Raw genomic sequence first — 8,544 nt, forward strand, 5'->3', positions numbered from 1 at the left:
CATATTTTGAGCTTTTGGGGCTTGAGTCAGAAAGTTTTTCCCTTTCCCCCCATTCATTTGAACGGGCATCCCAGAAACCCCATTTATCATCTTCTGCCTTCAAGATCACCATCCTTGATGTTGCCGGTAGATGTCTTTGAACTCACCAAAGGGCAAAAACGAATTTTGTCTCTCAAGGGATACCATTGCCCAGAGTCGCCGTCCCAAGCTGAATGGCAGACCTGAGTTGTTCAGGGAGCTGAAGTATAAAACTATGTGCACGAAGGGTGGACAGGGAGGCCGATGTGCAAGGAATTTGTGAGGGGATAGAGCATCACCTGTGATCAAGTGATTCTCATCCTGCTTACAGGGGAATTTGCACATTGCGTTCCTCCAAGCCCATCCCGCAGTGAAGTGCAGTTAGTGCAGAGGGTGGGGAACTCTTGACAGAGGAGTCCAAAGTGAAGGCCCATTGGGCTGGCTACTTTGAGTACCAGGCTGATCCACCAGCTGTTGGGTTGAATGTCAGGGGTCTTACTATCCCTATTGCTAACCATCCAATCAACTGTGATTCACCTTCGTTTGTGGAACACAGGTTGCGGTGAACCGGTTGAAATGGAGTAAAGCTCCTGGGATCTGTGGCATCTATGCTGAACTTCTCAAGGCTGGTGGAAATACTGTAATTGTGTCGTTGCATGCAGTTTTGTGCTATGCCTGGAACACAGGCATCATCCCAACTGAGTGGAAGAGGGGCCTTGTTGTCCCTCTCTGGAAAGGGAAGGGTGATCGCCAAGACTGCAACAACTACGGAGGGGTGATGCTGCTCTCAGTGCCGGGCAAGGTCTTTGATCGGATAATTCTCGATTGGGTTTGCCACCATCTCTTTGAGCACCACCGTCCACAGCAGTGGGGCTTTACACCAAAGAGGTCAGTGAGTGACTGTATCTTTGCTCTTCGGGTCCTCACTGAATGTAGATGAGAGTTTTGGCATAGGCTGCTTGCAGCCTATGTTGATCTCTGTAAAGCATTTGATTTAGTGAATCGGGATGCCCTCTGGAGGATTCTTGGTCTTCCTGGGGTGCCACCAAAACTGATCGATCTGATGTCTAAACCATACTTGGTCCTGAGAGTGCTGTGAGATGTGGTGATACCATCTGACTTATTTCCAGGTGTTACTGGAGTTTGTCAGAGGTGTGTACTGGCCCCCACACTTTTCAGCACTTGCATGGACTGGATTCTGGGGAGGATGTTGGAGAGATTCAGCTGTGGTGCATCATTTGGAAATGTCAAGATCTCTGACCTTGATTTCACAGATGATGCATTCATCTTTGCGGAGACTCCAGATATCCTTTTGGGGCCCTTGAAGTGCTGAAGGAGGATTCCGAGTCGCTGGGATTTTGGGTTTCCTGGGTCAAAATAAGATCAAGGTTTTCAATGACATCATGGATGCTGCTATCCTGTGTGTACCTGTTTGTGGTAAGAATGTTGAGGTCACGGAGAGATTCACTTTCCTTTGCAGTGATATTCATGTCTCTGCTGGCTGTGAGCCAGAGGTCAACAGACGTCTGGGTCAGGCCTGGGGAGTCATGGATTCACTGGATCATGGGGTTTGGCGCTGCCGGTACCTGTGTGGGAGGACGAAAATCTGAGTCTTCAGGTCCTTGGTGCTTCCAGTCTCGCTCTATGGATGTGAGACTTGGACTCTGACCATGGATCTGAGATAGAGACTTAATTCTTTTGGTATCAGATCTCTTCGGAGAATCCTTGGCTATCGCTGGTCAGACTTTGTGTCCAACGAGCGGTTGCTGAGAGAGACTCAAGTGAGATTTGTTACCTGCATCGTCTACGAGTGTCAGATGTGGCTGTATGGACATGTGGCTCGTTTTCCTGACGCTGAGCCTGCTCACCAGATTATCTCAGCGAGGAAGTCTCGTGAGTGGAGGAGGCCAATGGGCAGACCACGTTCCTCGTGGTTGCAGCAGGTTGATCGGCATCTCAAGAAGAATGGGATGGGCCAGGCATCTGCCTGGGGGATGGCCAAACGGAGGCCCCTGGAGTACCGGTGGAAAGTGGACGTAGCAACGTGCTGCTTCGGTGCATGCTCCCATACCTAACCTGACTTTTATTAACTCACAAGCTCATGTTTTTTCACACTTAAAAAGCTTTTTTTCATTCGCAAGCCAGCTCTTTTATCGAAAGAGAGCTCTTTCCTTTGCAAGCACACTATTTTATTTGCTCAGAAGCTCATGCACTCACAAGTAAAAACTCTTCCATTTGCAAGAGTACAAACTTACTTCTTCATTCGTATTCTTCACATACAAACTCATTTATTTGCAAGCAAGCTGCTATAATCTCAAGCTGGCTCATTTATTCTCAAGTGAACTTTATTCGCTTACCAAGCTCTTTTATTTGTCTGGATGCAATTTCTTTTAACGGACAAGCTATTTTATTCCAACAAAAGCTTTTTTCGTTCGCAAGCTCTTTTATTACCTCATAGGCTCTTGCATTTGTTTTTGAGCTCATATTAGCATGTGAGCCCTTTTATTCTCACTTCAGCTCTCTTTATTTGCTTTCAAGCTTTATTCAGTCGCCGGCTCTTTTATTCACTCGCAAGCTCTTCTATTCATGTGCAAGCTCTTTTTGTTTTTTTATGCACAAGCTCATTTACTCACTCACATGCTCTTTTATTCTCTCGCAAGCTCTTATTCATGCAAAAGCTCCTATATTCATTGACAACCCTTTATTCACTCACAAGCTCTTTGATTCCCTCGCAAGCTCTTTTATTTGAGCGCAAGATTCCATTCATTTACAGCCTCTTTTATTCAACATAAGCTCTTTTATTTGCTTGCAAGTCTTATATTTAAGCACAAGATCTCATTCATTCACAACCTTTTTTTTTATTCACACCTCTTTGACGCTCTTTGCAAGCTTATTCACATGCAAGCTCTTTGACGAACATATTCTGTTTTATAAAAGACAAACATTTAAAAAGAAATAACTTGGCTCTTACATGAGCCTCGGCTTCGTATACAAAAAAGCATTTTAAAAGCAAAGAGAAGGGCATGAAACCCACACGAACAATGAGTCTCCAAGGCAACTCTAACAATAGGGATGTTTTGCATGTTTGTTTGTTTTTTTTAAGTCATGCAAGTATCACCCAGTGGATCAAGCATGTGAAGTACACGAATGTTTGCAAATCATTGGGGAATGTAATGGAATTCCAACAGCAATTCCAAACTGCTGACAAAAGAAGAAATAACTGAGTGGTGACACACCTAATTATTGTAATAAACAATACACAATGCAATATGCGTGCTAATGTAGGTCACTTGATTAATAGGACGATACACTTGCACTGATACTTAAGTGGAGACGAAAGGGTCCGAAGGTCACAAGGACTAGGCAGCTGGAGATTATGTTCAACATGACCTTCAGTTCCAAGCATCATCACGAGATTACAAGGGCAATGTGATGGATGGAGAACATTCACAATATGATGCTGGTTTCTACCTCGGGGTGGAAAGGGGTAGATGTTCTGACATTCCTGTAAGGATATCTCTTGTACTACCAATCAGGCATACAGTGTGAGACCAGTTAACACAGGAGACAATGACACATCCTTCCTTTCCAGACAAATCACAAGAACAATCTGTGGAACGGATGCTGGAGTGGCACGTGAGAATCCAAAACCGAAAATGCCAGAAATATCATCAATAACAAGGATAATACTTTAGAACTACAACAAAATATGCATTGATAAACAAACATAACACGAAATTACCTTTTGTCTGTGATAGTCTCTTTCCTTTGTCTACCTGTGCGTCTCTCTGCCGAGTGTGTGGAAAGGTCAAGCTGCGTGGAAATACTCTCACAGAATCCCATTGTGGATTATAAATGTCATTGTACTATAGGGATTGTGGAATTCGTTTACTCGACTTCATTATTTTATATTATCTGAAAATAATCTCTCCATAAAGGTGGACAAAAGGTTCTCATCGTTTCTGATGGACTTGGTGGGGCTTCTTAATTTATGAATGGTCTGGCTCTACTCATGGAGTATCCAGGTGAAGAGACAAGCAAGATATGACCAACTGTCATTGAGTATCCAGGTGAATAGACAAGCAAAGCGTGACTGTCTGTCAGTGAATATCCATGTGAATAGACAAGCAAGGCATGACCATCTATCATTGACTATCCAAGTGAACAGACAAGCAAGGCATGACCATGTAACATCGGGTATAAGAAGGACATGCTTTGACGTTTTATCTACCTTGACGGGGTGAGTACCCGCCATGGTTGCCTGATCTGAAAAGTAGAAACATCGTATTGGAACCTCAAAATTATGGTATTTTTTTAGAAAAATCACCGTACATTCAAAAACAGCCGTGCTTTACAGGGCACTGTTCTTTACATCCCATTGTAAGTACGACGACCACACGCTGTGAAGTTCAGAGTACTGTTTTATTAATAGTCAAAGGTCAAGAGCATCTGAAACATGGACAACACCGATGGAGTCACAATCAGAAAATGTATTCGTCAAATTTGTTATACATAACATTCAATCATGCCAAACAGTTGCAGTTGTTATCATATGAGCTGTGGAGCACAACCCCCCGGGAAGGGGGGTCAGCTCCTTATCCCTATATCCCTACCAGTTTAGAACATTAAATCCTGAGGAAGCTCCATGAGGGCCACCTCGGTATCCTCAAAACCCAGCTCTGTCTCTGTCTCTCTCTCTCTCTCTCTCTCTCTCTCTCTCGTGCAGCCTTATGACTGCTGGTTGCATCATTGGTTTGGGACGCAGCTATGCCGCTGATGCAGTGTCCCTATTACCAGTGCACTGGTATTCATTTTGCTGACCTCAGAAGGATGACAGGCTGAATCAACCCCACCTGGTGTTAATTCAGCAGCCAACGGGGCTCAAAGTCAGGACCCTAGGATCCCAAGTCAGCCACCCTAACCAGAAAGACTAAACCAATACCAGGCTTTTAAAAACCAGCTTAGGGGACACAATTGTGTGTTATAGCCCAAGGTGAATGAGAACATTGAAAACTGAATCGGCTCCTACAACATCTGCCGGACACATCAGCATCGACAATCCAAGGAAACAATGATCCCACACGAAATCCTAACCAAGCCACGGCAAACACTGGCTGCAGACTTATTCCACCTAGATGGACATGACTACCTCCTGCTTGCTGATGTGTGCTCCAGGCTCCCCATTGTTCGAAAACTTCAAAAAAAGAAAGGGCAAACCTTTCTTACCCTCTCCCTGTCAAAGCTGGAGTGCTCCAAGACAGTGTTCTAGGCCCCATCTTATTCTGAATATTCATCAATGATCTCACTGACTCTTTGGAAAATCCTATTTATCTCTTTCATGATAACGCCACTCTCTGCCGTGGCATTCCTCATCGTTGTGACAGACAGGTAGCAGCCTTTTCCCTCTCCTCAGACCTTGACACCCACGAGAGTACGGCCTAACAGGACAGGATTCTCATTTGACTTGTCGTTCTATACAACCGATGTCACTAACTGTCCATTGATGTGTTGCGGAACAGACGAGAAACTTCATTATCCAGACTGTTCTTCTTGTTGCATCAACTATATTAATGATTAATCATATGACCTTTAAAGACGCTCTCTTGACGCTCTCTGGCATTCTGAACTTCACATTGTTATGGTCTACCCAATAACATAAACAAATAGATGTGTGATTTGTCACATTTAAATATCTTCTCCAGGGGGATGTATTTTAGAACCGAAGGTGAGCGCAATTAAAGCCTTCGATTCAATTCACTCGCACGTTTTGGGAACTGTAAACGATATCAAAAACATCTGTAAACAATATCATATCAGTATGTTTGATTTGGCAGCTATATTGGATTCCAAGATGGCATATGTGATTGGGTTGAGCTTCAGTGATATAGTCAGGTTGACTGGTCTTTTATTGCTGATCATCAAATGGAAAGGAACTGGTAAACAGACATTGTATGCCATAAATTGGCGTTTTTATGTTATTACTTGCAAAATCGAATATTTTTCACGTATATTGGTCAGTCGATTATTCTGTCTGTCTGTTTGTTTGTCTGTATGTTTGTCTGTCTGTTTGTTTATCACCTACAGGTCACAATTATAAACCGATCATCATGAAACTTTACAAAGTTGTAGAGATAGTCTCAACTGAGAAGCTTATTGATTTTGAAGTCAAAGGTCATCTTGAGGTCAAATTTCCAAAAATCGTTAATTTACATCCGAATGACTTGAAATTTGAACAAGATTTGCATATTGCATCACTGGATTGGGAAACCAACTATTTTTGGGGTCAAAAGTTCAATTGTCAACGCAAGGTCAAACTTCTAAAATCATCAATTTTCAACTAAAAAATAATCATTTTACATCCTATTAACTTGGGGGTTGAGCAGTATTTGCAAAGTCCATCACTGAATTGGGAAAGCAACTATTTTTGAGGCCAAAAGGCCAAAGGTCAACTCAAGGTCAAACATTCTAAAATCATCAATTTCAATGTGAAAAATAATCAATTTTCATTCGATGACCTAAGATTTGATTAAGATCAATTTTAATCTTCATGAAATGGACAATTTGATGTATCCATGGCAACCTTTGGAGAGGAGGGGGGGTGGATTTTGCAAGTATCATGTTCTGTACGACGTCTTTTTGTTGTTTTGAAGTATTGACCATATTTGACCTTCAAATCAACCTCAAAGCCAAAATACAGAGGGTCAACAGGGCTGAAGTAACTTCATATATATATATATATATATATATATATATATATATATATATATATATATATATATATATATATATATATATATATATCTGCAGATACTGTACTTTCCAACTGGTTTTGAGATTCTACGAAAAAAGGTTCAGCAAAAAGAGTTTTGGAGCGCATGATATGGTGTGGTGCTTCCAGACTATGCTGTTCATTAAAGCTTTTCAACTCCTAACTCGACACTTGAAGTCATCTTATTATAGTCTTTTGTGTTATCGTTGAAAGGTCTGTGACAATGTTATACAGTGATAGGCCTACACTGCATGGATGCAGGCCATCATGATGTTCTCATCCCAATCTCCGATGTTTGCATCATTGGTGTGATTGCACAACAGTGTGAGAAAAAGTTTATGAAATGTAACCTTGAAATTGAGAGGATTGGTACGTCAGGCAACCCTGGTACCCACACATCGTGACCTGCGTGGAGTGGAGGCTGCTGGCTGGGCTATGGTACTGGCACATATTGGCCTATTCCTTTCGAGGAACCCCGTGGGTTATTCTAAGAACTCACGAATTTGAATGCTGGATCAGAGGAAAGGAGTTGGGGAGAGAGGGACAGGGGGGGGGGTGGTTGAGTGGGAGTAAGGGGATGGGGATGAGGATGGGGCACTGATCTCTATAGTAATGGGATGGGGTGCCCAACGTTAATTGGTTGGGCGGTCCTGAAGCCAATGGAAGCACTCCATCCACCTGAAGGTGCATATTTCCTCCAACAATTTCACCTTCCGACATGGTTATTCCTCTCCTTTCCCACTTGATTCCATTCCATTCCATTCCATTCCAACTTTAGTCCATTCCCGGGTTGAAGAAAGCATCGTTAATATCGTGTTTATGAAATGCCATCGTGTGCTGCTTACGGTTGTAAAGACCACAACGGACGTGATCAAAGGAGAAGAGGAATCACATTTCATCGGAAAGTGGCATTCACCTTAGTTACTCACAGTCACATTCATTCGTTTTGGGAGAGCAAAGATAGTGGACAAATGACTTCAAAAAACGAGCTTCCCCTCCTATCCAGTTCGTACAGAGATCAGTGGGATTGGGGGGGGGGGGTGGGTGAGGGTGAGGCTTGGCTTAGCTTATGGTGATGAACCAACAACATCTATCCAGGTCATGCTAGCAATAAGGACCCCGGCTCAACTCGATCCTACAAAGCTGGACTGAAAGGGGAGGAGGAGATTGGGACCATACTCTGTGCAGAGCGTTGGTGCTGCCTGAGCAGTCTCCTTGGCTGTTGGGCACAATCCTGGACGGGTCACCACTCCAACACAGAATACCAGCATGCTGACACTCATTTTGCTGATCTCGGAATGATGACAGGCTGAGTTAACCCCACCTGGTATTAATTCAACAGCTAAGCGGGATTTGAACTCAGGACCCAAGGATCCCAAGCCCGCCACCATAACCATTAAGCCAACATCAGGTACAAGAAAGGGGGGGAGGGTGATTAAATAGAGGAAATCCATATTTGGAAGGGAAGTGAGGTCTAATGGTGGGAGAGAGAGAGAGAGAGAGAGAGAGAGAGAGAGAGAGAGAGAGAGAGAGAGAGAGAGAGAGAGAGAGAGAGAGAGAGAGAGAGAGAGAGAGAGAGAGAGAGAGAGAGAGAGAGAGAGAGAGAGAGAGAGAGAGAGAGAGAGAGAGAGAGAGAAGGGGTAGGAGAGAGAAGGGGGTAGGAGAGAGAAAAGGGGGTAGGAGAGAGAAAAGGGGGGTAGGAGAGAGAGAGAGAGAGAAAATGGGGGTGAGAGAGAAAAGGGGGGTGAGAGAGAGAA

Source organism: Eptatretus burgeri, chromosome 16 (genome assembly GCF_056783735.1).
Source record: "Eptatretus burgeri isolate ZD-2024b chromosome 16, Ebu_testis_v1, whole genome shotgun sequence".
NCBI lineage: Eukaryota > Metazoa > Chordata > Myxini > Myxiniformes > Myxinidae > Eptatretus > Eptatretus burgeri.